Raw genomic sequence first — 23,772 nt, forward strand, 5'->3', positions numbered from 1 at the left:
ATATGATGCCTGCGCCGCGCTCCCCTCACATGCTCACCGCGTGCGTGTGGCCCACAGGCCGCGCCGCGCAGCCCGGGTGCCCGCGGGGCCAGGCCGTCCCCGAACACTCGGGAGCCCCGCCGGCCTACCCAGAAAAGCTAACCGGCGTTTCCCCACCCGAGGCGGCACAAGCCTTCCCGCCCCCACCCGGCCCGGGGCCGCGCAGCCAACACCCAGGATGCCCCGCACCCGGCCGCGCACGGCGGTGGGGGCGGGGCGGCCGGGGGCCGGGCGACACCTCGGAGCGCCTGCGGGTCTGTCTTTCTTTTTAAAAGCCTGCGCCGCGCCCACCCAGCCCCCAGCGCCGCCGCGGCGGGCGGGAGGGAGAGGATCCGGGCCGGCAGTACCCACCGCCCACCCCCACCCCCCGCCGCGCCGCCGCCGCCGCCGCCGCCTCCTCCCCGCGTCCGCGGCGCCCCTCCCCCGCCGGCCCCTCCCCCGCGCACCCGCCCGCCCGCCCGGCGCAGGCCGCTTGGGTTTGTTTTGCTGCGCGGCCGCCGCCGCCGCCGCGGGCCTCGCGAGCTCATTTGTGCCTGGCTGGTCCCCATTCCTCTCTCCCCAGTGTTGAGTGTCTGAGCCGTTGGCTGCTCCGAACCGTTTGGCTCTTTCCCTTAGTAACAGCTTTTACCTTCTGCCTCAATTCCTCTCCCCGCTCGCGCCCTTCCCCCGCGCGCCGCCTCCCCCCGCCGCCGGCCGCGTGCGCCCCCGCCCCTCCCCCCGCGGCGGGAGCACCTCCGCTCGCCACCTGGGGACCCGCGCCGCGCTCCCCGCCCCCGCCCGCCCGGCGCCCATCCCCCGCGCCCTCCGCTTGCCGGGGTTATAATTGCCTCTCACCCCCCGGAGGGGTTATTTTGGGGGTGGTTGGAGGTGGCGGCGGCGGCAAGGAGGGGAATTTCCTTGTGTCTCCATTCCCGGGAGGGGGGAGCGGCGTCGGAGGCCACGGTTTCCAGGTAAGCGCCGGGGGCCGGACCCCGGGGTGGGGGCGGCCGCGGGCCCGGGCAGGGGGCGCGGGCGGAGGCGGCCGGGGGGCGCCGGGCCGCCGGGGGGGGGATGGGCGCAAGTGGAACATGCATTTTTCAACTTGGCCCTTCGGGGAGCTGGGGGTTTGGCGGGGGAGGGGAGGGGAGGGAAGGCATTTAGGGTGCCCCATCCCCCCTTTTTGCTCTCAGGCTTCTTTGAAATGCTCACGTGCCTGCCCACCCCCTACCCTTTCCTGGTCCCGGGGGATCCTCACCCTTATTATGTTGTCCCCGAAAATGTGCACCTCGGCCTTCTCCCCCCTTCCACCCTTCGTGCATTTACACCCCCATTTTGTGTGTGTGTGTGTGTGTGTGTGTGTGTGTGTATGTATGTGCGGGAGGCTTTCAGGAAAGAATTTGCAGCAAATTGAATCAAGGAGCCATCATGAGGCCGACTCCTTTATAGCCTATTTTTAGCAGGGGAGAGGGATCTCTTCGGTGCACGTTATTTTGTTAAACCTCAGGCAGCAATGGAAATCCGCTCCCCTCCCGCGGCGCGGCCCCGGGCCCGGCGCGGCGACCCTGGCCGGCGTGCTGGGGGCTGCGGGCGGCTGTTGGGGCCGCGCGTCCCGGGCGGGGGCGGGGGCGCGGGCGGGGGAGGGGCGCGCGGCCGCGCTCCGGGACGTGTTTATTTGTAACTTAGTGCTTTTTATCGTCTTGAGGAGGTATTTGATAGAGCCTCTTTGAAGTTGGGTTCAGAAGTGTAGAATTGGCAAAGTTATTGCCAGCTTCCTGGTAAGTTTTGGGTGGCTCAGAGTCACATTATTTTCTGACAGTGTAAAGGCCACGTTGTGAGAGTGGTTTATCGGTAACTTCCTCTTTGCAACCGATGTCATTTTTTGAACAGAAGCAGACTTTTATAAGTGAAATATTAATCTGAAATGGCAGCTCGAGGGAAGACATGCGTGTGTTAGCGTGTTCAGTATTTTTGGAAGTTCCTAATTTGCTGGAACAGGCAGCACTTTGCAGTGGCAACCGAAAATAAATTTAGGTTGTGAAAATGGTGTGTTTCATGTAAAATTTGGGTTGTAATGGCTCTTAAAAGACGCTCCCATTGTTAGGTTATCTAATAATACTCTCGGAAATAATTGGGTGATTACAAATGACAAAAGTGTTGGAACCTAGTTAAAAACTATGTTTTTTCCTCAGTGTCTGGAGTTTACTTAAAACCGTGGACTCTGTGGGCACCAAGTGAAGAGTTTTAGTACTTATGGGATTATAGTTGACAGAGGGAAGTTGACTTTTGGCTTTCTTGTTTTCTAAACAAGACCCTTATGCTGATCTCAACAAGCTTGTTAATAAAATTTGGTGGGTGAAATGTGGGTTATTTTTAGTCTGAATGGTTTGATTCTTCCTCCCCCATATAATTAAGTAATCGTTTCTCTTTCCCCCCCTTTTTTTCCCTAAAGACTCCTTTATCAGGTTGGATAATATAAGGCCCTGGTGGTGTTTTCATCTACTTACCTTAAAAAAAATTGTAATAAATATCCTGGTTACACGTTGAAGATAGAGTGAGTGACTTTTTGGTTTTCCCAGTGTGGTTTATTTTCATTTTTTGTTAAATAAGACCCATGCTGCATTGGTGTATTTTAGTAATCTTGACTTCCTGGAACTGTGTGTTCTCACCATTTTAATAAGTTTGTAGTCTAGGGAAATAGGGCACCTTTGTCTCCATGAAAACAGTGTGTGTGCTGAGTTGTATCATGGGAATTCATGGCAAGCAAGCCTCGGAAATTATCCTTGAGCGCGTTCTAGAAATAGTTAGCGTTTACCTGTGGAGGAGGAACAGCAGAAAGAAAATATGCCTGAAAGTGGTTAGGCGAGTGATTCGTGTTTATACTTTTTGCTCTTAAATCGAGGTTTTCCTGCTTCTTTGGAATATGAATTTTTTCTCCCAGTCCTGTTATGCACCATGTGATATATGTAATCACAACCATTAAGTCCATAAGTAACTACTACTTTTTGTCACTTGAATTGTTAGAATCAGACCTAGAGGGCAAAATACTAAACTGTATGGGGGATGAAAACAATATGTACGTGGAGAAAGTTTTTCTTACTGTTAAGGAACTTAATTAAGGTACTTGTTAATGGCATAAAAATTGTTGCAGAGCTCACCATCAGTTTATAAGATGTTTTTATTTCAACGTGTACCAGCTTTGGTTATTAATATGGGAGATACCCGTGGTAAATGGAATGGCCCTTTGTGAAGGTTGTAGTTTTTCACTGGTTGCTTCAAAGAGGCAAATATTTTAATACGGTTTTAGGCGTGTTTAGGAATCTTTGTTACCTGTGTTCACACCATAAGATTTATCATGATTACCATGATACATGCCTATCAAGAGAACGAGAAGTAACTGCTTCCTTTGTACTGGGAGAGTTTCAAGCTAATATGCAGAAAGGGCAGGAGCTTACTATAAACATAGGGGTTACTGATAAAAAGAGATGTGACTAATGGACTTTTTAAATGACAACCTGTTGAACGAATACATCTGTTCATATATAACAATGAAATATAAGTACGACCTTGTCAAATGAGTAGCTAATAAAGGAGTTCTTCTCCAATATACTACAGCAGTTATTACTACAAAGAATTTCTGATTTGACACATTTTGATGAAGAAATAATTTGTTGGGTTTGTTCATTTTCTGTGTTATTTGTATAAAAAGAATTGAGAAGAATGAATAGTAGTAAGTCGGGGAGAGAGAGTGGCAGAAATATTGGCACTGTTCGGGACTTTGTATTTTCTAGTACATGGAATTTGACTCATTTCAAATGGTGTTTATAGTATAAGTCATTGACGTGCAAAAAGAGAAAGCAGCTAACATTGAGACATTATACATCCCCATAGTACAGAAGGGCTAGGACTCCAGGGCTGAGTAGTAAAGAATTGGTAAGAGTATAGTTTGGTTTGGGGACCCCATGGTGGGATCTCCTGCTCTATCACCAGTAGATACTTGAATTAAAAAAAAAGCCTGTGTGAGAGAGCTTATGCTGGAGAGGTTTGCTGTTCACCTCCTCTGGGATTGGACTCCCTAAGAGTACAGTTAACTCCCCTGTTTGCAAGAGTCCAAGGAAGGGGACTCAGCTTGGGCTATACTATAGGAAAGGTGTGAGGTGCTTTCTATGTCATTTATATCCCAGGCTAATACTGAGGTGGGTAGTGTTGGGCTCTTTTTGTGGATGATAAAACAGCAAGGTCAAGATAAGTTAATTCACTTGTTCAAGGCCACAAAAGGATCAAATGCATGCACTAGGATCATGCATTTGATCATGCATGATCATGATGCACTAGGATTTAAACCTCGGTCTGTCTGAGCTCTAGTCCATGTTCTTTCTAGATGACTGTAGCTGTGCCAGAGTTTCAGCTGTTTCATCAGTCTTTAGATACCCTTGCAAAAACTAGTGTTCCCAATCAAGTTTATAATTCTGTACTTGCGAACTGGGATCTCTACTAACTGGGTCAAGTGATTGCATGGATAAATGAAATTCATAGGGCTCAAATACCATTGGCTTAACTCTCTAGAACTGTTTAATAAGATGCCGTCTTCTTGTCAACTGCTGTATTTCCTACCTTTAGATTCACAGCGGTGACGTAGCCTCTCCACACACTGCCAGCAGAAATAGGAAATGTGGTTCCATACTTACAATTAATTAAGAAGGAAAAGCAAATAAGAGTATCTCACGTATTTCTGAAAACTTGTGTAAGAAAAATCATAAAAGTCTGTTTGTGCAGCATACTGATTCTATCAGGGGTTCTCAAGATGAACTGCCCAGCTTCAAATTCAGGCACCATCCCTTACTAATTATGTCACCTTGGGGGAGTAACTCCGCTATGTCTCAGTTTTCTCCTCTGTGTAATGGGACGGTCAACTTCAAAGAGTTGAGAGGATTAAGAGAGTTGTATGTGTGATGCAGCTGGAGATTATCATACTAAGTGAAGTAAGTCAGAAAGAAAAAGACAAGTACCATATGATATCACTTATATGTGGAATCTGAAATGCAGTACAAGTGAACCTATCTACAAAACAGAAAAAGACTCACAGGCATAGAGAATAGACTTGTGGTTGCCAAGGTGGTGTGGGAGAGGGAGAGGGATGGACTGGGACTTTGGAGTTGGTAGATGCAAACTATTACATTTAGAATGGGTAAACAGCAAGGTCCTAATGTATAGCACAGGGAACTATAGCTAATCCCCTGGGGGTAAACCATAATGGAAAAACATACATATATTAAAAAAGAATGTATATATGTGTATAACTAAGTCACTTGCTGTACAGCTGAAATTATTAGCACAAGGTTGTAAATCAAACTATAATGAAAAAATTGTATGTGTAAGTTGCTGAGAACAGTAGCTGACAAACGAGCATCATGAAAATGTAAGTTGTTGAGGATGATAATGGGTTTGGATTTGAAGTTTGTTTCTTTGTATTACATTTTATTTGCTTGTTTTTTAAGTAGGGGCATAATGTCATAGAAAGTATTTGGCAGTTTTATTTCCTGAATTTTTGGGCAAAATAGTCGAAATAAGCTTGGCATAATTTATTTACTCCTGAAGTTGTGATTTAAGGCTTACTTGAAGAATTAGGTTGGGTTTTATTTCATTTTATTTTAAAAATTTAATTTATTTATTTTTGGCTGCATTGGGTCTTCGTTGTTGCGCGTGGGCTTTCTCTAGTTGTGGAGAGGGGGGCTAACTCTTCGTTGCGCTGCGTGGGCTTCTCGTCGTAGTGGCTTGTCTTGTTGCGGAGCATGGGCTCTAGGCACGCGGGCTTCAGTAGTTGTGGCACGCTGGCTCGGTAGTTGTGGCTCACGGGCTTAGTTGCTCTGCGGCACGTGGGATCTTCCCGGACCAGGGCTTGAACCCGTGTCCCCAGCATTGGCAGGCAGATTCTTAACCACTGCGCCACCAGGAAAGCCCTAGGTTGGATTTTAACGCTAAGGGAAACAATACCAAGTTCCATAGTTGGTGTAGGTAGTGGTGGGTCTTTTGTGTGTCTTTGTTGCCGTTCTGTCACTTGGGCTTGAAATTTTTAAATCTGCTCGCATTTGAAAACATTTTTTAACTCTTTTTTTTTTTTTTTTTTTTTTTTTTTTGTGGTACGCGGGCCTCTCACTGTTGTGGCCTCTCCCGCTGCGGAGCACAGGCTCCAGACGCGCAGGCTCAGCGGCCATGGCTCACGGGCCTAGTCACTCCGCAGCATGTGGGATCTTCCTGGACCGGGGCACGAACCGTGTCCCCTGCATCGGCAGGCTGACTCTCAACCACTGCGCCACCAGGGAAGCCCTTTCTAACTCTTTTTAAATAAAAAGTGATTTTATTGTTCGAGGCTGGATCTGGCAGTACCTAGGATCTGCTTTTTAAAATTGGAGTGGTTATTTTTTAAGTAGGTTATTGTTTTCTCCAGCCTCAACCTTTCATCTGTGTTCTTGTTCTACATTTTCAGCTGCTGTCAAGACAGTTCTGCTTGGAGGTATGTTCCTCTGAAATATCTTTGAATCTTGTCTTATTTTCCCTTCCCATTTTTTATCATTCTTAATTCACCAGTAATGTTAACGACTACTAGAGTTCTATGTGTCAGGATCACGAAGATACTTTGATAGGTACTTGTGACAATCTAAGCGACTGGTATCCTTATTACTAACAGCGTGGAGACCAAGGCTCAGGTAGTAAGGTGTGTACAGAGGGGTTTAGGTCCAGTGTGTCTGACTTCTAGGCCAGTGTTCTTATTTATTTAAATATTTATTTGACTGCATTGGGTCTTAGTTGCGGCATGCGGGCTCTTCTGTTGCGGCGCACAGGCTTCTCTCTAGTTGTGGCACGCGCAGGCTCTAGAGCGCGCGCACACACGCGTGAGGGCTTAGTTGTCCCTTGGCATGTGGGATCTTAGTTCCCCGACCAGGGATCGAACCCACGTCCCCTGCATTGGAAGGCGGGTTGTTAACCACTGGACCGCCAGGGAAGTCCCTAGGCCAGTGTTCTTAACTAGCAGTCCGTTTTCTCAGTGAGTGAAGGAGAGAATGAATGAATGGTTTTAGGTTTCTGGGTTATTGCATTACTTTTCAAGTAGGTTGCTCGATATCTTCTTCTCCATTCTATCTTCTCTAATCACCAACAGTGTAATTTATTTAAATATTGGTTTCATGATGTCAGTTCGCCTGCAGAAGAACCCATAATGGCTTCCCTTTGCCAACTGGATGTAGTTCATATGCTTCAAGTCTGGCTTTTAAGGCTCCATTCTAACCCATTCAGCCGTATTTCCTACTCTTCTCCAACTGGGATTCTTGCCTGTCTATCAAATACTGCAGTTTTGGCATACTCATTACTCCTCTGCCTTTGTGCATGCTGTTCCTTCTCTTTATCCTTTTAATAGCCTAGTTTCAGTCCCACTTTCATGAAGTTTTTTCGGGCCATCCTGACTCAGGATATTTCTTTGAGATTTCATCACATTTAATGAGTATCACAAACTCCATAATTAATTATTGTTTTGTGAGTATGTGTCACATTGCCTCAACCAAATGTTACATTTCTTGAAGGAAAAGGCCACTTTCCTTATAGTATGTAGCAAAACTCTTGAGTTTTGTATTATACTATCTTCGTAATAAAATGGATTGCTTCTACAAGGGCCCATGTTAAAATAAGAACAGAGACAGTCCTGTTTCATTCTTGTTGATGGGGCAAAAGCTCCTTTTTGAGTTAGACCTTCAAAGTTCAGTTGTACTGTAGCCACATTAATTTGAATTTTTATGTTGGCAGTGTTGACAAGGAAGGGGAAAAAAAAATCTAGTCAACATTTAGAGTGAAATGGAAATGGATAGTTTTATCCTCTTAATCCTGGAATAGTAGCCACAGTCCTGGTGAAAAACCTAGTCTAGTTGGGAATCATGTCTCACTAAATTGGCTTTATCTGGTTATATTTGTGTTAGTTGTTATGAAACTTAAGATTTCGGGTTTTATTTTTTTAATCCTCAGGCTTTTTTTGCTTGTTATTTTCTTAGTAGTATGTCTAAATAAGATAATGTTTTTAGCTCTCAGTATGTGTGACAGCATTCTGACCACATTGGAGTCCCATTTGAGCCGTTACTATGAATGTATTAACATGTATCTATCATGTAGTGTCAGTGGGTTTAGTCTACCAGAAGAATGTTGTAACCATCTCTCTTCAATAGTTTGTTTTTTTGAGGGGGGGCACGTGGCACGGGGGATCTTAGTTCCCTGAGCAGGGATCGAACCTGTGCCACCTGCAGTGGAAGTGGGGAGTCTTAACCACTGGACCACCAGGGAAGTCCCTCTTTAATAGTTTTCTGTGGTAAAGATGTGCCAAACAACCTGGGTAATTTATTCTAAAGGCAGCTATTTCGGTATTATGTCCTTTTGAAATTTTTAATATTTAGAGTTTTAAAATATGAGGGTTTCAGTGTCAAACAATGAGTTGGATGTTACCCTGCTTTTTGAGAGCTTAGATTCATAACTCAGAAATAATACAATCAAACTATAAGGGTCATGCTGAAAGATCAAAAATTAAATTTCAGTATGCAGAAAGAGTGTCCAGATTAAGATATTTATGCGAAATGAACAGTTTGAGGAATGCATGAGGAAGAATATAAGTATTGAATGTTTAAACCTGGAAGTTTGCCACCTGTTTTCCTTTTATCGGAAGTTTCTTTCAGGAGGTAGAATTTAAAATACAGAAGAAAACATGGGGGCCAAGGATCAGAGATGGTCATTAAGTGTCTTTTTTATATTCTTCTTTATGTGAAATTGTACTCTGGACTCTCAAACATTTTTTTTAAACAAAGGAGATGTTTTAAATTTTTACTTAAACAGAGTGAAGAATTTTTACTTTCTAAGAACTAGATATCAACCTACATCTTGGTATCTTTATTTGTCTGAGATCAAAGATGGTACCAGTGCTTTCCTCTCTTCCCTCCCTCCCTCCCTCCCGCATTGTGTCTTTTTTATCATACTGAATGATAGGCATCATAACTAGGTGATCAGTGACTTGATTGGTTTTTTTTTAATTTTATTTTTTTATATAGCGGGTTCTTATTAGTTATCCATTTTATATACATCAGTGTGTACACGTCAATCCCAATCTCCCAATTCATCACACCACCACCACCACCCCCCGCCACTTTCCCCCCTTGGTGTCCATACATTTGTTCTCTGCATCTGTGTCTCAATTTCTGCCCTGCAAACCGGTTCATCTGTACCATTTTTCTAGGCTCCACATATATGCATTAATATACGATATTTGTTTTTCTGACTTACTTCACTCTGTATGACAGTCTCTAGATGCATCCACGTCTCTACAAATGACCCAATTCCGTTCCTTTTTATGGCTGAGTAATAATCCATTGTACATATGTACCACATCTTTATCCATTTGTTTGTCGATGGGCATTTAGGTTGCTTCCATGACCTGGCTATTGTAAATAGTGCTGCAATGAACATTGGGGTGCATGTGTCTTTTTGAATTGTGGTTTTCTCTGGATATATGCTCAGTAGTGGGATTGCTGGGTCATATGGTAATTCTATTTTTAGTTTTTTAAGGAACCTCTATACTGTTTTCCATAGTGGCAGTATCAGTTTACATTCCCACCAACAGTGCAAGAGGATTCCCTTTTCTCCACACCCTCTCCAGCATTTGGTGTTTGTAGATTTTCTGATGATGCCCATTCTAACTGGTGTGAGGTGATACCTCATTGTAGTTTTGATTTGTATTTCTCTAATAATTAGTGAGGTTGAGCAGCTTTTCATGCCCTCTTGGCCATCTGTGTGTCTTTTTTGGAGAAATGTCTATTTAGGTCTTCTGCCCAGTTTTGGACTGGGTTGTTTGGTTTTTTAATATTGAGCTGCATGAGCTGTTTATATATTTTGGAGATTAATCCTTTGTCCGTTGATTCGTTTGCAAGTATTTTCTCCCATTCTGAGGATTGTCTTTTTGTCTTGTTTGTAGTTTCCTTTGCTGTGCAGAAACTTTCAAGTTTCATTAGGTCCCATGTGTTTATTTTTATTTCCATTACTCTAGGAGGTGGATCAAAAGAGATCTTGCTGTGATTTACGTCCAAGAGTGTTCTTCCTGTGTTTTTCTCTAAGAGTTTTAAAGAGTCCGGTCTTATATTTAGGTCTGTAATCCATTTTGAGTTTATTTTTGTGTATGGTGTTAGGGAGTGTTCTCATTTCATCCTTTTGCATGTAGCTGTCCAGTTCTCCCAGCACCACTTATTGAAGAGACTGTCTTTTCTCCATTGTATATCCTTGCTTCTTTTGTCATAGATTAGTTGACCATAGGTGAGTGGGCAACGACTTGGTTGTTAAGTGGATGTTTGTTCTTACTGCTTATCTACTTGAATGGTGGCTAGCATTTTAATGTGAATTCAGTATTAAGAAAATGAATTTTTGCCATGATTTGCAAAGCCATAGTTACATGGGTAAGTCATTTAGCTTCTAGAAATGTGTAAGAGGATCAGATGAAATGCTACCTAAAGTTTGCTCTTTCATTCTACCAGTAGTTATACAGTCAGTTCCTGTATTAAAATTCTGAGATTTTTGTCATTTAATTTTGTGATTTGTTTTTTTTGTTTTTTTTTTTTGAGAGAGAGAGTTCTAAATTTTCTTAGCGTATTTAAGGCCTGAAAATCGACACCTTATAGAATAATAGTCAGGAACTACTTGACATTAGCGTAAGCAAACACCTCGTCAGAAAAGTTTTAGTTAATAGCATATTTTGGTGGTTACCTTCAACTGTTAATAGAACACAGCTTATGGGTTAGGATGAAGTGTTTTATGCTTTCCCCTTAATTTAAAAGGGCTAATTGGGTAGACTGCATACTAATTTTGTTCTATTTCTATTTTGTGGCTATCAGATGTCATTAACTGACAGTGTAAGGCAATTGGGTCATCTGCTTTGGGTTTCTGAAGTAAGGTAATGGGAATAGATAATGAATGAATTTCCTTAATGTTTTTTTCTTTTTCCATATAATTGTTCTTTTATGGGATAAAATTTATCATACGTGTGTGAATTTTTAGATGCTGTTTGTAGTTATAGCGATTTTTTGGGGGCATCTTTTTATTTTAAAATGTAATACCCTATGTACTTAAAATTTTTTCACCCACTAAAGTGATGGATTTTCCCTAAATCACCTTTCTGTGTTTTCCTTAGTAAGCAATATACATTTGTGAGATCCTAGACTGGAGTTAGGAGTGAAGTCTGTTTCTGTATCAGGGAAATAGTTTTTTATTCTTGTGCAAAATCTCATAGACCCTCAAGGGGATTACTTCTTAGCCCTTGGACTTCCATATGTCCTGCCAGCAGAGGTCACCAGTTTTAACATCTGGTGAAAGATGTTTTGTGTGAATTGTTTCTTTACAGGTTTTGTTTAGATTTGATGTTTATGACTTTCTTGTTAGCATTTATAGGATCTTCTCAAAGGTACATTTAAATGAAAAAAAATGGAGGCAGAAGATCTTATATAGTCTTCTGCCATTTTAGCGCAAAAAGAGGGGGAGGAATGGAAAGGAGGACACACGGGATGGAGTGTGTGTGTGTTTGTGTATGTATGTTTATATGCTCAAGGTGACTCCAGGAAGATACACAGGAGACTAGTAACAGTGGTTTGGGGGGTGGGGTTGAGGTGGGGAGATCCTGTGGCCAGATGTGGGAAAAATTTATTTTCACATATAATCTTTTGAACTGTTTGAATCTTACTATGTTAGTATTACCATTTCAAAAAAAGTAATGATTGTGAAAGAACAATCATTAAGAATTCTTAATCTTTCTAGTTCTTTCGCTTTGGATAGTCAAAAGAAGAGAGAAAACTATGTAAATTTCTCCCATGCTTTCCAGCCAGTTCTTAAGGAGCTGGCACTGTGTATATTTTTGCAAACACTTATTTTTATTTCTCAGATTTGTTGGCAGAATTAGAGCCACTGAATATGATTAAAACGTGTTGTTTCTGTGTCATGAGTGGGTCATCAGACCAGTGGAATTATTTAGTGATAGTGAACTGATGATTTTCGAGTTCTGTCCAAGGTTGATAATTAGAAATGAACTCAATGCAAACTTTAAAAAGTGATGTTGGTTGTTCAGAAGTAAATAGGTGTTGCCTGATTTCAAAAGTGTTGTTTTGCCAAGGGTTTGGAAATTGGGTGAAAATGGGGGTTGTCGTAGTTTAGTAGTTAATTTTAATAATTATTGTAGTCTTTGGTGTAATGGGATTCGTGGAAATGTAGATTCTGATATTGCATGCATCCTAACATGACTTGTGAATTTGGATGTATGTGTTACTGACTTCAAGGAGACAGATATATTAGATTTTGATTCCATTTTGGGTTGCAATTGGTGTCACTTGTAATTGTGCACTTGTAACTTAAGTTTTCAGTTTAAGCTAGAACAACCTCCGGGAGAGAGAGCGCCTGTTTCTGTGCATCTAATTCTGCTGCACAGACCTGACGCTAGCCTTTCCTGAGGGCAATGCCTCTCCAGTGATTAGAGGGCTAAGTAGGGTCTGTGTCTGACCTTTGGCAGTAAAGTCTTCCTGTAGGGTGTTACTGTGGCAAAGAGCTCAGCCTCTGGAGCCAGGCATACCTAATGTGAATCCTGTCACCTTATCAGTTGTATGGCTTTGGGAAATTGTGTAACCACTCCAGTTGGTTTCCACTCTGACAAATGGGAATTTTTCTCTGTAGAGCAGTTGTGAGGATTGAAATGTGAATGCATGTAAGGCAGTTGTCATAGGGCCAGCACATAGGAAGTACTCAATAAATGCTAGTACTTGGTGCTTTTGTTAGCTGCAGCAGCAACAGCTGAGGAGAGAGGCAGAAAAGTGACACTGCTCCTGCAAACTATCATGGCTTTCTGTGGCAACTGCAGAGAATGGGATGGTTAACATTCCCAATTCAGAGGGCTGCAACTGCATTTGATGACTGAGCTTTTGTTGCTCACTCTAAAATGAGGATGTGTGCTGTGGAGCTTTGCTGTGTCTCTGATACATATGTTGTTTTACAGTGATGTTTTGTGTTGAATTTGGTCACATCTTGATAAGATGTTTCAAGAAAAAAAAGGTTATTACCTTTAAAAAAAAGAAGTCTTTGCTTTTTGGAATGGAATCGTTCTTCCTTTTCTGCAGTTTCTGGGAGATCCAGCACTGTTCTGACTCTCAGTGGACACTGCTTGGATGATCATTTCAAATACACATTCTGAAAATTTTGAATTGGACTTTCACTAAGAAATACATATGACATAACATAGGGTATGTATATGTGTAAAAATACTGAAGTAAGTTTTCAGGAAATTATGCTTATTTTAATATGTAGTACACATTTTCTATACTGTTATTTATAAACATGCTTCTATAAACTTGTAAACTGATTCTGTTATTTTAGAGGTAATAATGATTTCATTATTCACTGGATTTAGAAAAGACTGGTTCAGAGGAGTGTGGTCTTTATGGATTTAGAATTAGTACTCAAAATTAAAAACAAAGTATTATTCTGAATGATAGCGCATAGGTAAGTTACATTTATTGGTGCTAATGTCTTTAGGTAGTATTCTGAGGCTCTGTTAGGATTCTGAAGTTCTTATGCCCCAAATTTTGTAAAGTATACGTACAAAGGATAAGGAATTTGGTTGCTAATAAATTTGAATATAAATGACTTTTTTGGAGGGGTAATCTGCAGACAGCTCTGGATTAAGAACCTTGGTTGTCTCTCATAAAGAGCAGTAATTATTAACAAAGGAATAACCATCATACTTAAGTTTCTTATATCTCATTAGGAAAGAAATTTGGATAGTTGTTTTGTACTACTTAAGAACTAACATACATAACATATTGGCTGCCTGAAGTTACACGATTTGATTGAATATTAAGCATCTTTCTATGACATCTTTAAATTAACATCCTGGCCTATGTCCACTAGTCATCTGTTTCCAGCACAGACCTCTACTTGATTGTTATTTGTTGACTCTGTCTCAATAGGCAGGGCCTTCCTTGAGGACAGTTGCATTTCACCCATCTTTATCCTCAGCATCTGGTCCAATTCCTGGCACGCTGTAGACTTTGCATTCATATTAAGTTGAATCCTTGAGGCTCTCTGAATGAGGTACAGGTTTCCTAGTATAGACCCTTACTTCTTTGAGGTGATTCAAATATACAAAAGTAGAAAAGGGATCCCTCCATTTTCACAAATTCATTGACCCTTGGATTCATCATCTTACTGTAAGACTTGTGAGGGTCTGCTTGATAACCTAGCATCCTGTTTTTGGTGTCTGTAGAGACAATGAATATGTTCAAAACCTGGGTTAAAAGAAACAAAGACCTTGTCCTGACGTTAGCAATTAAACTTGATTTTGGGGTGTTGTGTGGACTTGTCCGTGTGTTCCTGATACTCATGCACTTCTAGTGTATTCCCCCTTGGTCTTTTTTTTTTCCCTAATTACCTGATACTGATATTGCCTTTCTTGGTTGGCTCCTGGTTCTTGATCTTAGCATGTGTGTTCAGTCTGTGCATCTACTGGTGCTCTCTCCTTTGACCGTGGCCTTCCCTTAGGGCTTAGAGGAGATGCGCACTCCTTGCCCTTTGTCTCTTTAAACCAACCGTTGCTGTACAAGTGATTCTGTGGCCCAGATTGGGTCTTAATTCTGACCTCCTCTTCTCCTGATCTGTAGCTACCCACATGTTAGCATAGGGATATCCTATACTTTCTGGGTTTCTGCTATTGAGTGTAGGCTGGCAGTGGCATTACATTTTCATTTAATGATATTAAATCATGATGAGACAGAGGTGGAAGATAGAGGAGGGTCAGAGCTGAGGCAACATCCTCTACTTCTAGCTACTGTTGAAAATATCCAGGATAATCTGAGATATTGGGTGTTTGGAGTGGAGGTTGGAGATAAGTGGTCTTAGTAGCTGTGATTCTGTTATCATTTGGAGCCTTCCAAAGTGGCACCCCCTTCCTCCTCCACCCCCAGCTTTATTGAGGTATAAAAGATGATCCTTTTGTCAGAAGGAGATAGTTGAGTTGCTTTCTGGAAACCAGGGAAGATAAGATTTTCAGTTTTTTTTTTTTTTTTTTTTTTTGGTACGCGGGCCTCTCACTGTTGTGGCCTCTCCCGTTGGCGGAGCACAGGCTCCGGACATGCAGGCTCAGTGGCCATGGCTCACGGGCCCAGGCGCTCCCTGGCATGTGGGATCCTCCTGGACCGGGGCACGAACCTGTGTCCCCTGCATCGGTAGGCGGACTCCCAACCACTGCGCCACCAGGGAAGCCCGAGATTTTCAGTTTTAAACTTTGAACTACAGTGGTGTTTCAAGAAATATTTGTAGTCAATACATAAAAGTTTAAAATTCATCAGCAGATTTAAAAAATTACTAAGGATAGTACATTTAAAAGATTAACATTTTCACTTTCCTCTGAACGTTGTTGAAACTGGCAAGGTACTATTAAATGAAATAAACAGAGAATTTATCTTAGAATAAGCTTTTGCGTTTTTTTACCCTTTGCTTACTTGTCTGCCTGAGAGTACTTTTAAGTAGATAACTAATCTTTCATATCCCTACGCTCTTTGCTTGTTGTATTAGGTATGTTTTCTAATTTCTTCTCTACTTGGTTTGTTCCTTTTTTGGGATCATATACTCTTGTGAATAGCTGGCTGCCTTTTATCTAGTCTCATTTGCCTTTCTTGCATTTTCTTCATGTATGTTTTGCTAGTAGATAACGTTGGTTGGTTGGTTCATTTGGTCTGACAAATAAATGTAGAAGTGACTTCCTATAAGTGAGAACTGGTAGTAACAGGAAAAGTTTTTGTTTTTTTTTTTTTGAGATTGTGCATAACAGCATACTAATGATCTTTGATAAATATTGTGATAAATACACATGGTATAATTTACAGGAATGCATATATGGTATTACAGAATGCATGGCAGAAACATTTGTACATACTATTTTGTAGGCATATGTAATAAGTGTTAGTTTCCTTCCCTTTTCTCTGTGGGTTTTCTATCACACTCAGTATAAAATACTAATGTTTTTCCTTAGCCTGTGAGGGTCCCACCACCACTCTGCCCTTTGGCCACCTCACAAATCGTATCCTATTTCATGGCACCCTTCCCCTTGTTCACTGTGCCCAGCCATACAAGCTCCACACCCACAGAACAAGCTTGTTCCTGTCTCAGCGCCTTAATTGCTTTGCTCTTTGCCTCAGGCTTTGCCCTGAGATTGTCATTTGGCTAATTCTTTTATGTCATTCAGATTTCAGTTCCAATGCCACCACCTCAGAGAGGTCACATAGAGGGGTCACAGTGAAGTAGCTGCCCAGTCTCTAGCCATTTTCTGTCACATAGCACTTATCTCTCTCTCTGATAGCCTTAATTGTTGATTTTTTTTTTTTAAAGTCACCTCTGTAATTTAACCTCCCTGAGAACAGGGATGGGCTCTGTCTTGTCACTCGGGACCTAAAACAGGACCTGGTAGGTGTTCAGTAAATATTTGAGTGAATTGTTTTCTCGGGGATGTTTTCATGACCAGCTGATAAGCTTAAATTGTTTGTCCTTAGTAGAATACTGGAAATAATTCATTAAAAGGTCAGCATTTAGAGGAGTGTTGGAAGAGGCTTTCCTATTGATACCTTGGTATCTACGTTTGGAAGCCCAGGGACATATGTGAGTGCTGTCCACTTTTCTTGGAGGAACATACTTACAGATGGTGTTTGAATCAGGAAAAAAAAATATAGATGGATAATTGATGAACCAATTTGAGTATGTGCATGTGTTAATAATAAATGTTAGATTTTAGTAGGTTAGTACTTCACTTTAACATACATATTTCATTCAAGAAAAATGATGAGGGCTAGATACCACCGTTTAAGATTTGTGCAGGTTCAGGAGATTTTGTAATTTACCTTTAGTTACATTTACCTGTGATTTTCTGTCTTGAGTAATCATGGTCAGCTTCCCAAGGTTGGTAGATGATTCAGAGTTCTTTTAGTTGTACGATAGATACCCAGTTCAGACTAGCTTAAGCCAAAAATGGGAGATTTATTAGTATATGGAATCCAAAATGGATTGAATAACTCAATTATAAGGAAAAACATTTAGCCAGCTGGGCTTTAGGGGACAGCTAGAACCAGACCCATTTGAAAGCTACCAGAAATCTTTGCTAACAACCTTGCTTTTTTTGTTTGTTTGTAGATTCGTTTCATTTTCTTACAGTAGATTTGCTTTCTTTACCAGGAGGAAAATATAACTTGCCATTGCCAGTTTTTATCCTGTTTTCTCCTGCTGGAGAGTAAGGACTACCTCTTTCTCTTTTTCATTTGGAAAATTCTTGAAGCACTGGCAAGTTTGATTTGGGAAGGGGCCCACCATGGCCATAGGCCATATAAAAACTATGGCTGTCCCAAGTACTCGGTGGGAGTGGGGGGAATGAGAATTGAGTGAAGACGGGAGTTCTGGGCAGACAGCCTCTTCCCCTCCTGCCTCCCCCGCCTGTTTCACCCCTCACAAAATGTGTGTCCATTTATAGTTGGGGAGGTTGTGTCTTTAATCCACCATGGATTGTCAGATGAAATTTTCCTTTAACCAGAACTGGCACTTTTTTGGTTTTTTTGCTCTGTGGTTTCCAGCCTTTTCAAATACAGATCCATTTTTTTTAACGAAAAATTGAGGTCCCTCCTGTGGTAGCAATTGTAATTTTATGAACTCTGCCTCTGGCTAATATCGGTATTCAAATGAATTTGTTTTCTCAAAATGAGTTACATAGTAAACAACTTGATGCAGTTTATGTTGGCTTTGTTTTTAACATTACTTCTGCTAATTTAACAGCTAATAGAAGCCAGTATTTGAGGGCAGCTGTTAGAAAATTATCAACAGGTTAATTATACGTATTTAGGGGATATTTTAATCTCTGAGGAAGATAACCACCTTTATCCTAATCAGGTAGTTAAATAATTTTAGCGTGTAACAACATTAACAAATTACATGTTCCCAACAATTATTTTGAGCAATATTTCAGCAGTTCACTAAAATAAGAAAATGGTTAGCCATGTAGGAAAAGCCTTTTGTGACCCCAAAGATAGTCGTCTTTCTGGACTTCAGTTGCTTCATCTTTAAAACATTGAACCAGGTCTCTGAGGTCTCTTCTGGAGTTAATGCTCTTTGACCCTGTGATTGCACATATAATTTAAAAATTAGGTCTGTGTTCAGCCAACTTAAATGGAAAATGATCTCTTCAGGTCAATCATTACCTGAACAACTTTTGCTAAAGAAAATACTTGCAATTCTCTGACACCCTCTCAATTTTGGAAAAGTTAACTGTAAAGAAAATATTTTTTAGATGTCTGAAGAAGAAACTTCTGTTGTTTAATCCAGTAGTCTTTGAGTTCAGGTGCATTTGTTACATCCGATTTCACTGTAGAGTAAATTAAAAGAAATAGCACCAAACACATTTTTGAGAATGATTTTTCTTTAATGCCCTTAATTGTGTGATTGCTGACTGTCAAAGCCAATAATTTTTCAGCAGTTCAGGTTTTACTTTGCTCTGTGTACTACACATTTTAGAAGTTGTACCAAAAGTATATGTCTTAAGTACTGTGAGAAAATGCTGCTCACGTTCATAATTTTTTAAATACTAAAATAAGTTTCAAGTGTTGCCCATGTTAACTACTAACTGAGAATCTATGTATATTAAAATAATTTACAATGAAAATAGATATGTGAGTGGTATAACAAAAGGGGAGGACATATGTTAGGGCATAAAGATGCCAAACATGTTGATCTTTTCTGGCAAACAGTTTTGTTTATGTGTAGCACATGATTTGAAAGCTGGAGAGTGATGAGAATGCACAGGGTAGGTAAGTAGGGATCATATCATGAAATGACTTCTTTGCTGTGATAAGAATTTTGGACATTCTTCTGTGACAGGAAGCTAGTGAAGGACTTTAAGCAGAACTGCAGGATTATATTTTATCCCTGGATATAGTGCACGAGGATAACATGATGGTTTCGGTGGGAAAGGGGCCTAGCTGTGGACTGACGGGAGAAAGTTGAGCTGGTAGTGTTATTGGTGAGAGTGACACCACATATTTCTGAGAGTCTTGCAAACTGGTCCACATTTCTGAATTCTGGGAAAAAAAAAGGCAATTGGAAATTCAGGAGAGAATGGAGCATCCAGGTTTTCTTCTCTCTGGCTTGTTACTGCTCTTCTTTTTGTGGGGAGCAGGGGTATGAAGACTAGGGGCTTGTGGGGATGGGGGATTAATTTGATATCCAAACAGTTAATGGACAAAATAGGGACAATGCAAGGAGGAGGAAATTGCCCTTGTCATCATATCATAACTGAGGGATAACTAAATTAGGTACTTATTTGAGAATAATCACAAAAAAATAGGTTGGTATAGTACTACTAGTTCATGAAGAGTCTAGTGGGTGTAATTTTTATTGAATTCTAGGTTAGTGACATTTTCATATATTTTCAAAGCTTTTAAAAAGTTTATATTAGTATAAAAGTCATTAGACTCTCAACTTGATAACTAGAAAGTTAATCTGAATTAAATACTGTTTAACATTACATAAATGTTGTTTTTTAAAAAACTTATTATTTTGAAATAGTTTTAGGTGCACAGAAGAGTATGGGGCTGAGGTTATGGATACTTAGGGAAGAATACCACAGAGGTGATGTACCTGTCTTGTATCAGGGGTACATGTCAGTGTTTACATACAATAATACTATCAATTGTTACTGGTGATGTTAACCTTGATCACTTGGTTAAAGTAATTATTACTGGTGATGTTAACCTTGGTCAAGACCGTTAACCTTTTATCTAGAATTGTTTAGACTGGCACTATCCAATTACATATACTGTGTACCACACATAATTTAAAGTTTTTAGTAACCACGTTGAAAAAAGTGATAAACAAGTGAAATTAATTTTTAACAAATGTTTTATTAAACCTAATATAACTACATTATTATCATTTCAGCAGGTTTATTCATTATGAAATTACTGTTGTTCTGCTTTCCATACTCCATTCATTAGAAGTAAGTCACTGAGTTCAGTCCTCATTTGAAGTGTGAAGGACATTAAGTTCCACCTGCTAGAGGGGACGCTATCAAAGAATTTGTGGACATGTGTTGAAGTTACTACAGTTATTAAGAAATATTTTGGGGAGGTACTCCGAGGATGTGTAGCCTTTTTTTTCCTTAAAGTTTTGCCCAATAATTTTAGCATTCATCAGCGGGACATTGTTTGCAGCAGTGATTACTGTGGTGTTCTAATGGTGACTTTCTAATTCTCTCATACCTTCTACATGTATTAATTGGATTTTTCTGTACAAATGTGTTCCTTTTCCCTCATTTATTTTTTCAATCGAGTATGTGCCTGTGGATCCGTAGATATTTATTTTGTTATTTGGGTTATAAATTAATATCGTTTCTCTTTAATTTGTTGCTCAGCTTGTTCCAGCTTTGGCCACTGGGAACTCGTCCAGGCTGCCTCCTGCACCCTTTCAACATGACCCATCCTTTGTTTTTTTAATCACTTGCTTCCTGACATACAAGGTGCTCCAGGTTCATCTTGTATTTTCCCTTTCCTAGCCCTGGGATCAGCCATTTCTCCAAGAAACCCTGGCTACCTTTTATTGGAATCACAACAAAATTTTATTCTAATTCTGGAAGTAATGTCTTTATACGGATCTTACAGAGTGTCAGTATTGGCTTGTGATTCTACAACAGATTTTTCTTATGGTTTCTGAACCACGTTTATTCATTCGGCAAACGTTTAAAAAGTGTTTATGTGCCAGCATTCTTACTGGGGATCCAGGGTCAAATAAGACATGGACGTTGATCCCAAGGAGTCTAGATACGAGAAAGCAGATCTTTTTTTTTTCTCCTAACACATTTTATTGAGTGCCTCTTATGTGCCAGGTACTGTGCTACAAGTGAACAGGAAATACTAAGAACTGGAGCAGGATAGTGTAGGTTTCTTTTAGGAACACATGGGAGGGATTCTTAACACAGTGTTGGGCCAGGTGGAATGTGGAACAAGTCTTGAAAAATGACTAGATATTAGCCAAATGTGGAATTGAGTGGAGAAGTAGGACAAGGGAAGCTATTCCAAGAGGAGGAAGAGCAGTGCCAAGACCACTGGGGATGATGGTACGTGAGGTAGGGCCAGAGATCCCTGTGTGGGATGGTGGTGTTGGAGAAGATGGGAGCAAGTGGTGGCAGGATCCTGGTCATGAAGGTCTTGTGGGTAAGCCAAGCTTTGGAAAGTTGAGGGACCTTTTCAAGGAGTTTGAGTTGGAGGGTAATGTAATCAGATCATCCTGCTGGCACCTTGGAGGGTATGTTGGCTTTCTTGAGGGTCTTGCCATGGTAGAGGTGTGAGGTGAAAGTCTTAACTAGGAACTGTGTTGGTAGTTCTAAGACTTCAGTGTGGGTCACCTGGAGAACTTGTTAAAACATGTTTTAATATCTCTCAGCCCCACCCGCAGTTTCTAATTCAGTAGGTCTGGGATGGGGCTGAGAATTCGCATTTCCTTGGACAAAGTAGTACTGATTATTTTCTGTTCAATTGTAATAAGTTCAGTTCAGACTCTTGATACTTCTTAAGGATTAAAAATAAAACAAAACTTTAAACCAGACTTATTTAGGGGGAATCTGTGACCATTATTTATTTTATGTGTTTATACAAGTATATCTCTGTGTGTATAGGAAGTGAAGCTGATAACTGCTTTGAAAGTGATTTGACTAGGTAATTTATTCACATTGTTCAAAATTCAAAAGTGTTCTTTTTCCTGTGCTTCTCCAGTCCTCCAAGCCACCAGTTACTCTCCTGGAACCAAGCAGTGTTATCAGTTTCCTCTGTATCCTTCCAGAGAAATACCATATATGTAAAAGCCAATAAGCGCATAATTTACACTCTCTTTGGTATTGTTTTAAACACAAATGGTAGGATACTAGTCACTTTGCTGTATTTTACTTTTTTCACTAATGTATTTTAGATCTCTCATCAACACCTGAAGAGCTCCCCTCCTTTTTTTTTTTTTACATCTTGATTGGAGTATAATTGCTTTACAATGGTGTGCTAGTTTCTGCTTTATAACAAAGTGAATCAGTTATACATACACATATGTTCCCATATCTCCTCCCTCTTGCATCGCCCTCCCTCCGACCCTCCCTATCCCACCCCTCTAGGTGGTCACAAAGCACCGAGCTGATCTCCCTGTGCTATGAGGCTGCTTCCCGCTAGCTAGCTATTTTACGTTTGGTAGTGTATATATGTCAATGCCACGCTCTCACTTTGTCACAGCTTACCCTTCCCCCCCCATATCCTCAAATCCATTCTCTAGTAGGTCTGTGTCTTTATTCCCGTCTTACCCCTAGGTTCTTCATGACTTCACTACTCTTCCGATCTTTTTGCGGCACGCGGGCCTCTCGCTGCTGTGGCCTCTCCCGCCGCGGAGCACAGGTTCTGGACGCGCAGGCCCAGCGGCCAAGGCTCACGGGCCCAGCCGCTCCGCGGCATGTGGGATCCTCCCGGACCTGGGCACGAACCCATGTCCCCTGCATCAGCAGGCGGACTCAACCACTGCGCCACCAGGGAAGCCCCATGACATTTTTTTTTTCCTTAGATTCCATATATATGTGTTAGCATACGGTGTTTGTCTTTCTCTTTCTGACTTACTTCACTCTGTATGACAGACTCTGGGTGCATCCACCTCACTACAAATAACTCAATTTCGTTTCTTTTTATGGCTGAGTAATATTCCATTGTATATATGTGCCACATCTTCTTTATCCATTCGTCCGATGACGGACACTTAGGTTGTTTCCATCTCCAGGCTATTGTAAATAGACCTGCAATGAACATTTTGGTACATGACTCTTTTTGAATTATGGTTTTCTCAGGGTATATGCCCAGTAGTGGGATTGCTGGGTCATATGGTAGTTCTATTTGTAGTTTTTTAAGGAACCTCCATACTGTTCTCCATAGTGGCTGTACCAATTCACATTCCCATCAGCAGTGCAAGAGTGTTCCCTTTTCTCCACACCCTCTCCAGCATTTATTATTTCTAGATTTTTTGATGATGGCCATTCTGACTGGTGTGAGATGATATCTCATTGTAGTTTTGATTTGCATTTCTCTAATGATTAATGATGTTGAGCATTCTTTCATGTGTTTGTTGGCAATCTGTATATCTCCTTTGGAGAAATGTCTGTTTAGGTCTTCTGCCCATTTTTGGGTTGTGTTGTTTGTTTTTTTGTTACTGAGCTGCATGAGCTGCTTGTAAATTAATCCTTTGTCAGTTGCTTCATTTGCAAATATTTTCTCCCATTCTGAGGGTTGTCTTTTGCTCTTGTTTATGGTTTCCTTTTCTGTGCAAAAGCTTTGAAGTTTCATTAGGTCCCATTTGTTTATTAGGTCCCATTTGTTTATTTTTGTTTTTATTTCCATTTCTCTAGGAGGTGGGTCAGAAAGGATCTTGCTGTGATTTATGTCATAGAGTTCTGCCTATGTTTTCTCTAAGAGTTTGATAGTTTCTGGCCTTACATTTAGGTCTGTAATCCATTTTGAGTTTATTTTTGTGTATGGTGTTAAGGAGTGATGTAATCTCATACTTTTAAATGTACCTGTCTAGTTTTCCCAGCACCACTTATTGAAGAGGCTGTCCTTTCTCCACTGTACATTCCTGCCTCCTTTATCAAAGATAAGG

At 41.0% G+C, this 23,772-nt stretch overlaps 1 protein-coding gene across 6 annotated transcripts in view; it reads left to right on the forward strand.

The window, feature by feature from the left end:
- Positions 1-627: 627 nt before the first annotated feature.
- Positions 628-23,772, forward strand: part of TBL1XR1 (TBL1X/Y related 1) — a 189,520-nt gene continuing 166,375 nt past the window's right edge. For 2 of the 6 annotated variants that reach the window (XM_027111529.1, XM_027111555.1), the window contains exon 1: positions 1,662-1,793. The gene's annotated coding sequence lies outside the window, so the exon portion shown is untranslated. Of the gene's footprint in view, positions 990-1,661; positions 1,794-23,772 lie in introns of those variants that run through there. The other 4 variants (XM_027111536.1, XM_027111520.1, XM_027111563.1 and 1 more) reach the window with 4 other exon arrangements.

Source organism: Aethalodelphis obliquidens, unplaced genomic scaffold (assembly GCF_003676395.1).
Source record: "Aethalodelphis obliquidens isolate GAN/ISIS:26980383/991018 unplaced genomic scaffold, ASM367639v1 scaffold1, whole genome shotgun sequence".
Lineage (NCBI taxonomy): Eukaryota > Metazoa > Chordata > Mammalia > Artiodactyla > Delphinidae > Aethalodelphis > Aethalodelphis obliquidens.